General features: G+C 44.5%; 1 protein-coding gene across 2 annotated transcripts in view; it reads right to left on the bottom strand.

The window, feature by feature from the left end:
• Positions 1-10,561: 10,561 nt before the first annotated feature.
• The window catches only part of FAM78B (family with sequence similarity 78 member B), a 110,893-nt gene continuing 106,096 nt past the window's right edge, over positions 10,562-15,358 (bottom strand). For both annotated transcript variants that reach the window (XR_004032617.1, XR_004032618.1), the window contains exon 3: positions 10,562-13,806. The gene's annotated coding sequence lies outside the window, so the exon portion shown is untranslated. The remainder of the gene's footprint in view (positions 13,807-15,358) is intronic.

Below are 15,358 nucleotides of genomic sequence, written 5' to 3'. Positions count from 1 at the left end.
GTGTCTGAGAGACAATGCAGCATTAGGTATTGCTGAGACTCGGGAGGAAAAAACACCAGAAGGGAAATGGCAGATGGGGAAAAGGGAAATGTTATTTCCAAGCCAGAGGAGGGAGGAGAGGGTTCAATTTCATCTTCATGCCTCTCAGTCAGTATAAACAGAGCATCCTTTCTCTGGAACCTTCTCCCTAATCGAATCCAGATCTCCTTGGTTCAGGATATAAACAGAAGTCAAAAACAAGGTCTAATAGAGGCTTTGCAGTGAGATGGCCTGGATTTTAAGTACAATACTGCCACTTACCTAGTGCACTGGAGTGAGTTAATGTCAGTGAGCCTCGGTTTCTTCACCTATAAAACCTATAGTCATTCCATTCCCTTGCAGGGTTGTCATGAAGATGAACTGAGGAAGGTTGAAGCAGTTGGCACTTAGTAAGCTCAGTAAGTGTAGTGTTTGCTGGTTCTTGACTGGGAAATACACATGAACAGTATAAATACCCATATCAAACGTGGGAAAGGGTGTATATAGTCATAGGATGAGTTAAAACTTTTTGAAAAGTTATTACACATACACAGAAACAATTCAAATATGGAAAAAGGCATCTATAAAAAATGGATCTCCTTCTTACCCATCCTCCTAGTTCCCAAGCCCCCTCTCTCAAAAGATAATAAGGTTAGTCCCTCCTGTTTGAAGAGCTATATTGCAGAATCTCCTTTATTTCATTCTTGTGCTTTAATCATCTCCACCTCCAAAATTTTTTATGCCGCTTCTCTTGCCTGAGAGCCAGTTTTACAGAAAACATGATTTGAAACAAATAAAGGAGCATTTCCCACATTTGTTCTACAAAAGATTTGTTTTCTCACACACTGATGCCCCAGACAATTACATCTGCCTTGCTGGACCTTGAGTGGCTGCTGGTGTGCTTCTGTGTGATACTGAGAGGCAGAAGCTGGAGCTGTGAGTTATGGGGTGTGAAAGACAGGTGCCATGTTAAGGTGGTCTTCCATGGGCATTTGAGGAGGCTGTCACTGCACCTGCCCCGCTGCCTTTTCTCACTCAAGTGTGACTTACCCTGGTAATTGGCTCCTGCAAAACAGCCTTTAGTGACAGGGGCACTTGAGAGCAAGTCTTTGGACCCTTGGGGTAGCAAAGGCCACAGCTGAAATCTCTGGCAAAAGATAAGCAGCCAAAGCCAAGGAACATTTCCTCTGGGTCCCTAAAAATGCCACTGATGTAGATTCCTGCTTGGGTTCATCTTACGGGGACTTAGTACCAGTGATGGGACCCTTTCCTCCTTCCCCAGGAGAGGCTCAGTCACATGACTCCTGCAAGGTCCTCATGAAGACAAGGAGCTTGGTTGTGTCCAGTTGATTCCAGCCCTGGGAAGGCGCTGCTCCACTGCAAGCATTTCAAGTCCCAAGCTATGGGGAACAGGACTGACTGACTGTTTCAAGGGCCCTGTGCCAGGCTTGTCTGTCAGCTCACAGAGCCAATGAGAAGGAAAAGTAACTCCAAAAAGGAACTGTTTTGCCTTGTGTAGATGCTTCCCCCATGCGACTGCAACAATTGCCCTGGCAGCACAGGTTCTAGGCTCTTGATCCTAGAATCTCATTTCCATTTGCTCAATGGACATCTCTTCTGAAGTCCAGGGGATATAGTATTGCTCCTGACCTCAGGAACTCACAATAAACAAACTGCAGAACAGTTACATGAGTGCAGAGGTATGTGTGAGTAGATGGAATGGCTGAGCCCTGCAGCATGAGTTGGGGCAAGGGGAGGAAGGGGCATCCACAGAGGGCACAGCTTGTGCAAAGGCCTGACGAGAACAGCACAGCATGTGCACAGAACTTAGTTCTGTCTACACATCCATAGTCTTTCCAGTATTCTGAGTGTCCTATAATTACTTTTCCTTATTTTTTCCCTCCTTCCTTTCTCAAATAAGAGATTTTCCCTCCTTCCTTTCTCAAATAAGAGTTCTGAACTCATTACCTCCATTGAAGACCTAGGAACTACTAGTTTGAAGTATCTTCACGGGGAAATTGGCTATCCAGCCAGAACATCCCCGCTTCTGAAGAAAACCTGTGGGATGTGTCAATTCAAACTCAGAAGGGCACTCAAATGAGCCCCTGGCAAGCTGAACCTTAAGGATAAGGCCTATTGTACTCCAGCCACACTGAGCCTCTACAGCTCTTGATGAGATCAGGCTCGATCCAGCCTCAGGTCCTTTGCAGGGCTCATCTCCTCTTCCTGGTAAGTGCCTTCTCTAGGTATCTGCATGACTCTTCATCTATGTCTGTGTTTCATCTGCTACCTTCTCTTACCACCCTATTTTAAGCTCCTCAACAAACTACATTCTTATTTCCTGCCTTATTTTCCTTCACAGCACTTACACTAACATGACATATAGTTTATGTACTAATATTCTTTATCACTCCGCAACTCCCAATTAGAATGCTAGCTCCTGAAGGTTTTGTTTGCTTTGTTCACTCCTGTGTCCTCTGCACCTAGAACAGTGCCTGTCACATAAGTGTTATGTAGGTGTGCCCTACATAGGTGTATGTGTATATGTAGGTGTGCCCTATATATTTGTCGAATAAATAATAAATGAATATTTATGAGGGCTGAATAATGGGAATGAAGAGAGGTAATTGGGCCCATTCTTTGCATCTACTTGGTTGTGGACCACAAGAGAAATTACTGGGAAATTCCTCAGCTTGGTTTTCAAGCCCCTGTTCCATCGACTCTAAGACCCACTCTCCTCTTTCCTAGAGGCCTCATGTCCCTCTACCAGACTTAGGTCACAGGCATCTTCACAGAGTCATTCGAGAGCCTTGGGGCTGGGAAGGCAATGCCGTGTTCCTCTTTGCATCCCCTGTATAGTAGATCATATAGTTTGAATGTGTCCCCATCCAACCTCATGTTGAAATGTAATCTCCAGTGTTGGAGGTGGGGCATGGTGGGAGGTGTTTTGATCCTGGGGGAGGATCCCTCATGTACTGGTGCTGTCCCTACCACAGTGACTGAGTTCTCACGAGATCTGGTTGTAGTAAAGAGTGGCACAAACCCCACTTCTTGCTCCCGCTCTGCCATGTAAGATGCCTGCTCCCGCTTCACTTTCTGTCATGAGTAAAAGCTCCTTGTGTCCTCCCCCGAAGCCGACCAGATGCCAGTACTATGCTTCCTGTACAGTCTGCAGAACTATGAGCCAATTAAACCTCTTTTCTTTATAGATTACCTAGTCTCAGGGATTTCTTTATGGCAATGCAACAACAGCCTAACACAGTAGATGTTTGTTATACTGAACCTCTGAGGGGCTGCCTCCCTTTCCAAGTTCCTGCCTCCTAATGTAACTTGGTAACAAACAAGCTAAACAGTTACAGGAATTTCCCTGTTCATAGATTCTGGTTTCTGCCTGAGTGAGCTCACCAGCAGAAAAATCTTTCATGCAGGAGGGAAGGAGGCAATACTGAGCTGGAGCCCTCTGTCAGCTTTCGTGCTATTTTTCCTGTGACTTTTGTAGGAGCCTCCCTGCCTCTAAGATCCCAGGATGACTGGTCACTAAGTAACTCAGCACTCAGACTCACTGTGCATACACACACAACCACTTTGCAATGAGCTTTAGCCCATCCATCCTGAGACCTCCTGGTGTCTTTTCCATCTTTAGGGGAGATGGGACTGTGTGATAGAATAACACAGTAAGTAGCAAACCGTCAGGGGAAAGCCTGGGAAAGAAAAGGACACAGGGCCAGCTGGGATTAGGTCTGGGATTGGACCTCTTTTCCAAAATGTGTTTCTTCATAGATCATGTGAATCAGCCTAGAATTCTCTTGAAATCAACCTTCCTAGAATTGGCCGAGGTGAGGGGGGTTTCCTCAGGGCTGGGGATGGGAGGTGCCCCTCAGTCTTTTCCAGACCTTAGCAGGGCTTCTGGACACTCTGAAGGATCTCTGACACAGCTACCTCAGCACCCACTTCCCAAGGCAGCAGGAGCCTTCAGCTAGAGAGGCGTGTGGTGAGGGGCCCAGTTTTTGACTGAGCTGGTAGGTGGATGAATTGGTGAATCAGTGGACTATCACTGATACTCCCTGGGGCTTCAATGGTATTTAGAAAGAGGGAAACATAGGGGTCTCACATCCTAAAGGGAAGTGGTTTTCTGGGGCACTCCCATTTCTGTGGTAGCTTTTGGCATGGAATTGAGGCTACACATGAAATAGGAGACTTACTGGTACTCCCCAGAAGCCCCTCAGCCCTTCCATGCCCCTGGAATGGGTTCAGAGCTAGGATTGTAGCTAGGATTCAGAGCTAGGATTGTAGCTGTGTGGCGGGTTCTTATGTTGGAGGCTCACACTGCCTGGAGGGCTTATCTCTGCTGGAAGCAGAACAGATGGAGGCACAAAACCCAGTGGAATAAGTTGGAGCATTCCCTGCCTCTCTCCCACCTGACAGGGGAGGGAGAAGCTTGGGCTGAAACTCACCCCACCCTCAGTCCTCTCTCAAGGGCCTTTCCTTGGGGTGGCAGCCTCTCCATCCCTGAGTCAGCAAGACCCCAGCTAGCTAACAGCAGGGGCAGAGGATGTCTCTCTTTGCTGAGCTCAGGACAAGCTATGTGGCTAAGCTAATGGACTTATGTGTTGGACCTCAGTGTTCTTCTCTGAAAAATGGCATGGCTGCATAATATGCAGGCTTCTTTCTCAGCTTTAAACTTCCACATCAGAGTCATGCAAAGTACACTGGATAGACAAGACTGGGAAACTGCAACTCAAGCCCCAGCACTGACATTTATGAGACTGTTTTTTCATATGTAAATCAGGGCTAGTAACACCCACAGGGTTGTTGATAGGATGAAGTGAAGTACCACTATATGTGTCAAAACTTGGTAAGCCATGAGGCTTTATACAATTGAGAGGGCTTAGGAATCTCTGAATCTGAGAAAGGGAGATGCTTGGAAGTCAGGGGACATACTGGATCTTAACTCTTGGGGAGCTAGGCCTGTTCCCTTTCCTTTAAACTAAATTGCTTAGCTCTACAAGTGGATGGCAGCCTCATGGCTGCTATTTATTTGACATTGAGGAGATATTTGTGTATCATTAAACACTCAAGAGAATCAGACTTCAGGCCACCTCTTGATAACCTTGAAATGTAGCCTGGTCATGGGTGCCCTAAGTTCTCCTACTTCCCACTGAGGGGCACTGCTCCTCTAGGGGTTGGGCTCTCTGGAAGAAGTATGATTTGGGGGATCATTTCTGCCATCAGTTTAATATTTTGGAATTCAGAAGTGGAGAGTCAACTCAGAATTGCCCAGGGATGAACTCTTCACCCTGCTGCGTTTGCCACTGACTTAATGGACTCCTCTGTTCCGAGTGGGAAAGGGATGTCAGGAACAGAAAAAACCCAAAATTCTCCACCAGGTACCATTTTTTTTCATCCTCTCAGAATCTTAACAAAAGGTCCCTAGGGCTTCAGTTGGAGCCCATTTCTCTGTCCTCAGTGATGGGAAATAACTGGTTCCCCTCATCTTCAATGTAGATAGTCTTACAAGGGTGAAAAATTGCCATGGACTAGCTGTTGAGCTGAAACAAAGACACATTCTAGAATTTGGGGGATAGATTTGACTTAAACTATTTTATGTCTTGATTAGGCTAGGGACAGAAATTTTTGGTTTGGAAACTATAATCATCATGATTTTAGCACCCTCATATCTTTTTTTTTTTCTTCAGAGATGGGGTCTTGCTCTGTTGTCCAGGCTGGAGTGCAGTGGCAAGATCATAGCTCACTGCAACCTTAAACTCCTGGGCTTGAGCAATCCCCCCATTTCAGCCTCCCAAATAGCTAGAATTAGAGGCATGTGTCACCACACCTGGTTAATTTTTAATTTTTTTTGTAGGATTTCCATATGTTACCCAGGCTGGTCTCAAACTCCTGGGCTCAGGTTATCTTCCCACCTCAGCCACCTACAGCGTTGAGATTATGGGCGTGAGCCACCACGCCCGACCTTCATCTCCTCTTTATTTACTCCTGAAGTTATCGCATTTCTATCTTTGTTCATTCTCTATCTTTCCTCCTGAAAATGAGACTTCCCCACTCTTTTCATTTTGAACCTAGGCTTATCAAGGTATCTTTGTTTTTGGGGTGGTTTAATCCAATTTCTCTTGGAATCTTGGTGAGGAGCCTCAGAGGCAGGGATAAGACAGTTTTGCATATCCCAGGCTGGGTGGATGGCTGAGGAGCTACCAGTCTTTCTTTGTTCTAAAGTCTCCCACTCTGACCATGGGTTCAGAGCTAGGATTGTAGCTGGGATTCAGAGCCAGGATTGTAGCTGTGTGGCAGGGGAGAAGAGAGAAGGCGACATTTGCAGCTCTCTGAAGGTACACTTTTATTTTTGTAGTTTTTTTTGTTTGTTTTTTTGTTTTTGAGGGCAAGAACATTCCCTTTGTAGAAGCACAGGGATTGGGCAGCTAAGCTTCAGAAGCTTTTCAGAAAGTAGAGTATGCCTCTCCTCTTATAGTTTGTACCTCCTAAGATCTCCCTCCTAAGATCTGCTAAGCAGACTTCAATTTTATTTACTGGCTTACACTGATGGACTCGGTACCAGCTGCCTTGCAGGCCAATGTGACACTTTTTTCTGTTCACTGGTGGGCATTCTCCAATGACTAGGATAACAAAGAGGGAGAGGCCTGGAACAGGAATAAATCCAATAGCCACCTCTACACCCCTGGGAACCATCACATGCTTGGCCATTTCTCCACACTTGCACTGTGTACAGTGAGTGCTCAGAGGCTGGTCACAAAGGCCACGTGTTGGTGCTTCTTCAATACACTTACTGTAATTATGCACATGCTTTTAGAGAACACTTTAGAAGTGGGCTTGCTTTGAATCCATTTGAATCAGATAATTAGTTTACAGACAGAAAATATATACTGTTTTAATTTTTCCAACTTGAGTAAGGATCGCTTTGGGAGTTGTGTGCAGTGTGTTATAAAAATAACTTTTAATTATATTTATTTACTTAATGAATCACACAGATGATAGGTGAGTGGAGTTTTGAGACAGCCTGCAGAGTTGCCCCAAAGCCTCACATTTGTACTACTGTGCCTTATGATTTATAATGTAATTTCACATCCAGTCTTTTTTTTTTTTTTTTTTTTGAGAGGAGTCTCACTCTGTCACCCAGGCTGGAGTGCAGTGGTGCTATCTTGGCTCACTGCAGCCTCCGCCTCCTGGGTTCAAGAGATTATCCTGCCTCAGCCTCCCGAGTAGCTGGGATTACAGGCATATGCCACTATGTCTAGCTATTTTTTTGTATTTTTAGTAGAGATGGGGTTTCACCATGTTGGCCAGGCTGGTATCAAACTCCTGACCTCAAGTGATCCGCCTGTCTTGACCTCCCAAAGTGCTGGGATTACAGGTGTGAGCCACCACACCCGGTCACATCCAGTCTTATGTTTGCAGGGAACATTTCAAGGTTTTGTATACCTAGTAAGAGGCAATGCTGGGTCTCTATTTTAGATGTTCCAGCTTCATGTTTTGTGCTTTTTACAAGTGCATTGAGAAAATCATACGATGAAGTCAAAAGAGCCATATTGGGATCCTCACTCTAATATTTAACAGCTGTGTGAACTTGAGAAAGTCATTTTATTTTTCAAAGCTGCAGTAAATGGACTCTCCATGGATTATGGTAAAAATAGTAGACGATAAACCTGATTCTGCTCTGAAATGTATAAAGCATAGACGTGAAGCCTTTAATGGAATAGGATGCCTGTTAATGCATAAAGGAGGTGCCTGGAGGGGCCAAAAATTATCTTTATTAGATGTAATAATTGATAGTTGCTTCTCGGTATAGCCCAGACATAAAGGAAACAACTCTGTCCTCTTGGTTCCCCTCGTCTGTTCCTGTTTTTCTCTTCTCCCATAATATTTCTCACTGCCTAACATACAAAATTTCTTTATTATGTCTACAGTCTATCTTTCCTCTTACCAGAATGGAAGTTCTAGGAGGGATGGATTTTTGTCTGTCTGGTTTGCTGAGGAGTTCCTAGCATCTAAAAGTCTGGCACATGGCAGTCACATAATAAGTGCTTGCTGAAATAGTACATCCTTTTGCTCTGCAGATCACTCCAGTGCTCTTTAGCTATGAAAATGTAGGGTTTCAGGGAGAAGAAGGGCATGGTGGGAGTGGAAAAGTTCATTAGAAGCTGGAACTTTCTGCAAGGTAAGAAATTGACAGCTCAGCTCCTCTTCCTCAAGGTTTGAAACAGGGATTCCCATGGGAGCTCCAAGGGGGTCCCACACCTGGGCCGGGAGCCCAAGAAAATTGGCAGGTCACCAACTTGGGGAGGACAGCGGTTTAGGTTGTTGACTTGGGTGTAATGAACAAACTTAGAGATTTGTGAGGGAGTCTGTTTCAGCATAACTTAAGAATGATTCTGGACAGGCCTCCAGTACTGGCCCCTTGGCGTCATTCTGCTTTGAGAATAATGGTACGCCAGAAGCTATACCAAGGTGACAACTTGTGTCCTGGGCTTCCTGGCTGCAATGAACTGCCATCTTCCTTTACGCAGTGGGCAGGGAAGGCAGGAACAGGTTAGTATGCCCGCCTTCTGCTTGGGGTTTTGAATCTCTTGGGACTGAGTTCAGGACCCAGGGTTTTTGAGAAATTGGAAGTAGATGGGCTGGGAAAACCTTAAAGAGGGATTACTGTGCTCTCTGTTAACAAAACATAAGATGGTTCAGGTAATTAATTTCAAAAATAAAAGAAATGTGACCATATATGTAACATGGCAGGCGATACCATTTCATGTAGGTAACAATAAATATATAGTTTTGTTTGAATATTGTTTTTGCTCCCCCAAGTGACTTCGTTAAATATATGACAATTTGATTTTCAAAAAGTCAGACACATCCCTGTTCCCTTTTCCAAGTTAACATGGAACTTACAGTTTTTTTTAAGTGAGAAAGAAATACCACTTGTATTTTCAGTTTGCCTCAACTGTCACTATATTCTACCAACCCTCACTCATACATTTGGACTGTATGTATACACACACATACATACTGCAGTGTGTTCAGCAATTGCCAGTTCCTTATTTATTTCTTGATATGAATGAACTAAAAAAAAAGTGCCAATTGTTCTTTCCAGAGATCATGCATTCTGATAGAGAAGATGCAGGAATCCCTTTTCTAAAATGTGTCTGCAAAGCGGCTTGCTCCAGAGTTGAGCATGTGCTGTTCAGGCGACCTGGTGAGGGTAGAGGGGGTCTTAGGTTAGGTTAGACATATGTATATTTAAAAATACTCCCTCACCCCACGACATGCATGACAGAGGCTCTTAATTTTTTTTTCCAGGAGTGATAACCACTATTTACCACTTTTTATTTCAATATCTGGGTCTCCTTGCACTCCCACTTTTGACTGGTGTCTGTGTGTGTGTGTGTGTGTGTGTGTAGAGAGAATATGAATGAATGAATGAATGTGAATTAGTGACTTTCAGCCCTCTTAAAACTGTGGACCCCACAGAAGGGTCATATATCTCGTGGAAAGATCAGAGTGCAGGTGGTGGGGAGGGGCAGGAGGAGGGCTCTGATAGGCTAGGTCTTCAGTCCTGTCAACCTCCATAGTTTTCAGAATCCAAGTACACCTCAAGACCTCTCTTCCAACCCTGCTGTTCCCACTCTTGCCTGGATGAGTCTGACCATTTACAGATACCAACACTCAGGGAGAGAAGGCAACATTCCAGAAACCTAACTGCCTCAGGAACTCAAACTTTAAGATGACCTGTTTTGATCAGATCCTAGGTGGCAAACATTAGGCTAAAGTAAAATAATTTAGCAAAAGCAAAGCAGAATCTGGTCAAGGGTGTTCCAGGAAGAAATGGTAGTACGAAAGAGATGGAAGGGCAAACTTTATCCTCTGATTCTAGAATGTTCTCTCTCCCAATTTCACAGCACCGAATCATAGGAGAGTGCTATGTTCCAATATTTGTATCCCCCACAAATTCATATGTTGAAATCCTAACCCCCGTGGTGATAGTATTAGGGGGTGGGGCTTTTGGGAGGTGATTAGGTCATGAAGTCAGAGCTCTTGTAAGAGAGGCCCAAGGAAGCTCATTTATCCTTTGCATCATGTGAGGGCACAGCTGGAAGGTGCCAAGTATGAACTAGAAAGCTGGGCCTCCCCAGTCATTGAATCTGCCAGAGCCTTGATCGTGGGCTTCCCAGCTTCCACAACAGTGAGAAATACATTTCTGTTGTTTATCGGCCACCCAACTTAGGATATTTGGTTATAGCAGCCCCAAAAGACTAAGCCCAAAGTGTGTCACTAGGGAGAAGGGTAAAGATCCCTTTCTTCCCCTTACAGTTGTCCATGCTTTTTCTCATTTTAGAATTGTCTTTCGGACCAAATTCGATGGCAACATTGTGCCTTAGCCTGCCAGAGCTTTCCTAGCTGGGCAGGATTCCTGCATCTGCCCTCTGTATGTTCCAGAGCTTGCTTGTTCCTGGGGCCATCCCCAGGTTTTGTAGAAAACCAGGCACTGCATCTTTGAGGACCAAATTAAAGAGAAAACATATTTTGTTGTTGTTGAATACACACTGTATTTAACTTTTTTTAATCCCAGAGAAGTGAAATGCAACATCTGTTTGAGTTTATGTAACATTTGAAGGCCGACAACTCAGAATTTCCTAATTAAAGTCATTTTTAAGGCACTCTGCAGAGCCAGCTTTCATCTCTTCCTTCGTTGGGTTTTTCTCCAAACTGTAGCAGAATACCTGGTTTCTCTTTCTTCAAAGTGATACACACATGCTCATGCCTTAACCTGCTCTTCTGTCCTCCAGGACAATGAAACACAGCACAATTCCAAGGAGGAAATGGTAAAGGAAGGAAATACACGGTGTAGGGGAGCAGGGTAAGGAGAGAGCAGAGAGGACACGTACAAGTAAATTAACTGATACAGTCGGTCGTAGCTGAAAAGAGAAAGAGCAGAAGGGAAATTGAACAGGGTGGGGTGGGCCAGATGGCTGGCAGCCGGTGAAAAAATAGGCTACGTTTCCCAGTGAGATCTAAATTAATTTAGCTAGTTCTCTGTTTTGTTTTTGTTTTTGTTTTTTTGTTGTTGTTGTTTTTTTTCATTTTAAAGATAGGGCCAGTGCAAGGGAGGTATCTCAAAATTATGGAGGGTATAATGTAGGTAAGTGTGCTTGCTTGTGCTCATGCACTTATGAAGCGCTGCGCTTACAGACAGGTATGATTTGGGGGCTCTAAAATGCCCTTCTGATATAAAAGAATCTCCCTTACTGGCACTTCTGTGCCTGAAATTCCCACCACTACAGCCACTCTTTCTGATTAAGGCATTATCTGTAGCCCCTATTAAAACGTAAATGTCACCTGGGGAGGGTAACACTCGACTCTTTAGCACCCACTGACTGAACTGTCACCTATCAGAGAGTAGGACCCTGAGAGATGGGACATAGGGCAGGGACATTTGGACTGATGGGGAAAGAAGGCTTGATGGTATGGGACGCTGGAGAGGGAATGGCTGGGCAGCTGAGGGGAGTGTGTGAAATAATGCTTGGCCCGGGAAATTACTTAGATGGAGGAGATGGGATGGCAAAATGAACTTACCCACATCACAGGTTTCCCTAGGCTTTCTGTGCGTGTGTTTGTGTGTGTGTTTGTGTGTGTGTGTGTGTGTAGTGTGTCTAACAGTTTGTATATATTATACATTCTATGTATATACCTGATATGGAATTCACTGGGGCCCATCATGAACATAATACAGTGAAACTCCATCAAGTGAAAGATAACGAAAGCCCTCAACTGTTTTCATCTAAAATGTAATCACATGTAAAGTGAAGTCTGGCATCTCTATAGATCTAGGTGGTTTGTATGTAGATAGTGTGTGCACATGTACATGTACACGCACTCACACACACATTTACTCATACCCAGCAGTGGAGATCTTGTAGATGTGAAGGGTGAGATGCCTCTTCTCAGCCATCTAGGATTTGAATGCACAGTAGCTGCTGCATTGTGCATCCAAATCCTAGATGGCTGAGGAGGTTGGTTGTTGGAAAAAGGACTTGCTGGGGGAGCATTGTGACCCCTTTCTCTGTTAACAGTAGATCCTCATTCAACTCAGGTGGCTCTGCAGAAATGGCCAAGGCTTGGGTTATAAGACTTACATGGGCCATACCATCAAGATTGGGGCTCGGAGACAGAAATGTCGCCAAAGTGCCCTTTAAACTTTTGGAGTTTGGGAACCTGGAGAAGGTGCAGGTGAACAGAGAATCTTGCAGAGGATAGGTTTCTGCTCCTAGAAAAGCTGGAAATTGTTTGGGAGCAGCCCCCAGGCTGGATGCAGGAACCAGCCTCAGAGTACCACTCATGGGACCTGCCCCCTCTCCAGGGATCTGCTATGGTTGGCTGAGCTGATGGGGAAGGTGCAGAGAGAAGGGGCTGGAGGAATGGGAAGAGGACTCCAGAGAAAGTTTGGGAAGTAAAGATGAAAGAATCTGGATGGGGAGGGGCAAGGGAGAGGTGATACTAGAACTTTCCAACCCTATTTTCACATTAGAGTCATCTGGGTAACTTAAAAAACTCTGATGCCCAGGATCTACCCTTAGATGCTATAATTGGTTTGGGCAGGGGACCAGGCATGGATATTTTTTAAGCTCCTCAGATGATTCTAACGTGCATCTGATGTTAGAATACTACATCAGAGCAGAATGAGAAGTTTTGTTCTGCACTGTTAGGCTGAAGGTGGCTGCTCAATCCCCACCTGAGTAAAGGAGAATGAGAGGACTGGTGCAAGGTGGTTGGGGTGGAGGCTGGATTCTGAGAGCTATCTAGACAGTCAAGCCTCTGCTGATTTGTGTGACTTTACAGCCTTGTTAGCTGGTGATTTCTAATCCCATATCTGGTTGAAAATGTGGCTGAGGTGGAGGCGTTTGGGCATAAAGAGAAAAATTTCCCTCTCTATTCTGAAGCTTAAAAGAGAAATAATTCACTGTGCTCTATGGGCCCAGGAAGACAAATTCTGGGGCTGATGCTTAAAAAATGGAAATGGATTTTGTGTTGTATAATAAATATAAATAAATACATCAGTAAGCAAGCCAATAAATAAACCAATAAATAAACCAATGCACACCATTTTTGCCCTCTTAAGGTGGTTTTCCCCTCACCCCATTGATCCTGGTGACTTACACTCTGCCCCGGTCACCTGAAGGCACCCAGCCTGGCCGTGGAAGGGGGAACAAGATGACTGCCTTGGCCCTGGCTCTCCAACGATCAGAGAACGCAGAGAAACCTAGAGAGGCCACCCACATGGAGGAGGAGGAGGAAGGAAGATACAAATCCCCCGTTTCCCACCCAAAAGCATAGGGAGGGAAGGCAGGGTTTGGGAACCAAGGCTGGGCCACCTTAGGTATTTAAAGTCCAGGCTGACCAGCTCTTCATCCCTGGGAGGCTTCACTTTAAGGGTTGGGGAAAGGACTCGGGATCTGAATGAACCCCATATTTCCACACACAAAAAGATACAGCAGGCACAATTCTCACTTCAACACAGCTCCCCATGGGCCAAGCAGGCAGCCCAGTCAGCCCAGGGCAAGTGCCACATGGATCATGGAGGGTGGGTAGGAGGGACTGGTCATGGGACGGGAAGAAGGCGAGGAGGTAGGCAGGATGGCACACGTTTTAATGGGAAATCAGCTGTCCAGGGATTCAGCTTCTGGAGCCGCCAGCCATTGCTCACTTCCTCCTTCTCAGTCTCTGCCATGTGGTTGTGCTTGCTGGGCTTTCCTTGTCCTACTAGGAGACCTGTATGTGGACATGGAAACATGTAAATAAAGCGGGCATTAAGACAGTGATCAAAGAAATGTCATTCCCTAAAAGCAGATGGTCATGATTTGGGCTCCATTAACAGATTTTAAGGGGAGATGACCCTGAAATTTTACGTAAAATTTTTGGTATTTATTTTCATATGCACTTCTCTATAAAGAGAAAATATAACTTTCATATGGTTATTTTAAAAAGATTAAAAACTAAAATAATATCAGGGATTACAGGTCATTTATATGTGTAACCCATTAGCAAGGCACCAGGCAATCCTCAGAAATGGGGGGGAAGTTGAGACCCCCAATGGCATTGTTTTTTAGCATCCAAAGCACAAAGGGACTTGCAAGAATCACTGAGTGACCAGAGCTCTGTAGCTCACCCAACATTCCTGTGCAAGGGGGTCACACCATGACTAAGCTAAAACTTACTGTTTTATTCCAGAGTCCAAATCACATGAGATAAAACTTACTTCTTGAATATACAACATTAGAGAAAACTGAAGTTACTCAGTTATTCAACCTGAAGTTCTCATGTAATAGTTGTGGCCATAACAAAGTGGGTGAACTAAAGTTTTAAAATTAGAAAAAAGCAGTCTTGAACATACGAAGAGAGTCGCTCTAGGGTAAAGCCAAGCATCAGGCATCCTTCTCTTTTTTTTCTTGATCATTCTGCTGTTTGGTATCTTTGAATTTTTGATATGCTCTTTGCTTACAGGGATGTATTGCTATAATGACACAAATTTTATGATTATAAATTAACATGCTGCCTTTTCAGATTGTATGCGTGGTTTCAATTTTAGGAGAAAACCAAATTTCAAATTCTTAGGTAGATGGTAAAAAAGACTTGTTCCAATTGTTTGAAGTCAGTAGACAACGCCATTACATATATAATTGGGGACTTAACGGCTTAGAAGACAATGCGCCATTACATATATAATTGGGGACGTAACAGCCTAGAAGCCATTCTAGAAAGTGTTCCTCTGCATTCCCTGTGCTGTGGAATAGCTGCCATGCTCTTCGGTGCCACTTCCCCTTCCTGCAATAATGAGATCGGTTAGAATTGGTAAGAGGCACTGACTGTGCTAGGCTTTGCCAGCCCTCAATACCTTGTGTGACATAGAATGACAGACACAGCAGGGATAGAGGGGAATGAGTGGGGCACAATGTGGCTGCACGTGTGCAGAGGCCTTGAGACACCCTGAGTCTGCCTGCTGCTCCATACTGTAGAGATGCCTGTGTGCCAATCACATCACCACAATGACTGCTTTATGTCATCATTATTTCACTATATTATTTCTGTTATATTTATTATACAATAAGGGTGTCTCTGGGTTAGGATAATTTTTCTGCAGAAAATATTTTAAATGCATGTTTGGATTCTATCAGTTTTCTCTAAGGCAAGGCACAGAGGCTCAGAGCTCTCCGTCAAATGTGCTCTCACAAGGCTAAAAGCTTTGAGGGTGAATATGGCACTGAGATTGGCCTTCTTCCCATTTCACTGATGGAAAAGTGAAGATCCCAAAGATGGCCTGCAT

Source organism: Nomascus leucogenys, chromosome 12, assembly GCF_006542625.1.
Source record: "Nomascus leucogenys isolate Asia chromosome 12, Asia_NLE_v1, whole genome shotgun sequence".
NCBI classification, from domain to species: Eukaryota; Metazoa; Chordata; class Mammalia; order Primates; family Hylobatidae; genus Nomascus; species Nomascus leucogenys.
Note: the sequence above shows the minus strand (reverse complement) of the source record. Positions and strands in the feature narration are given on the sequence as shown.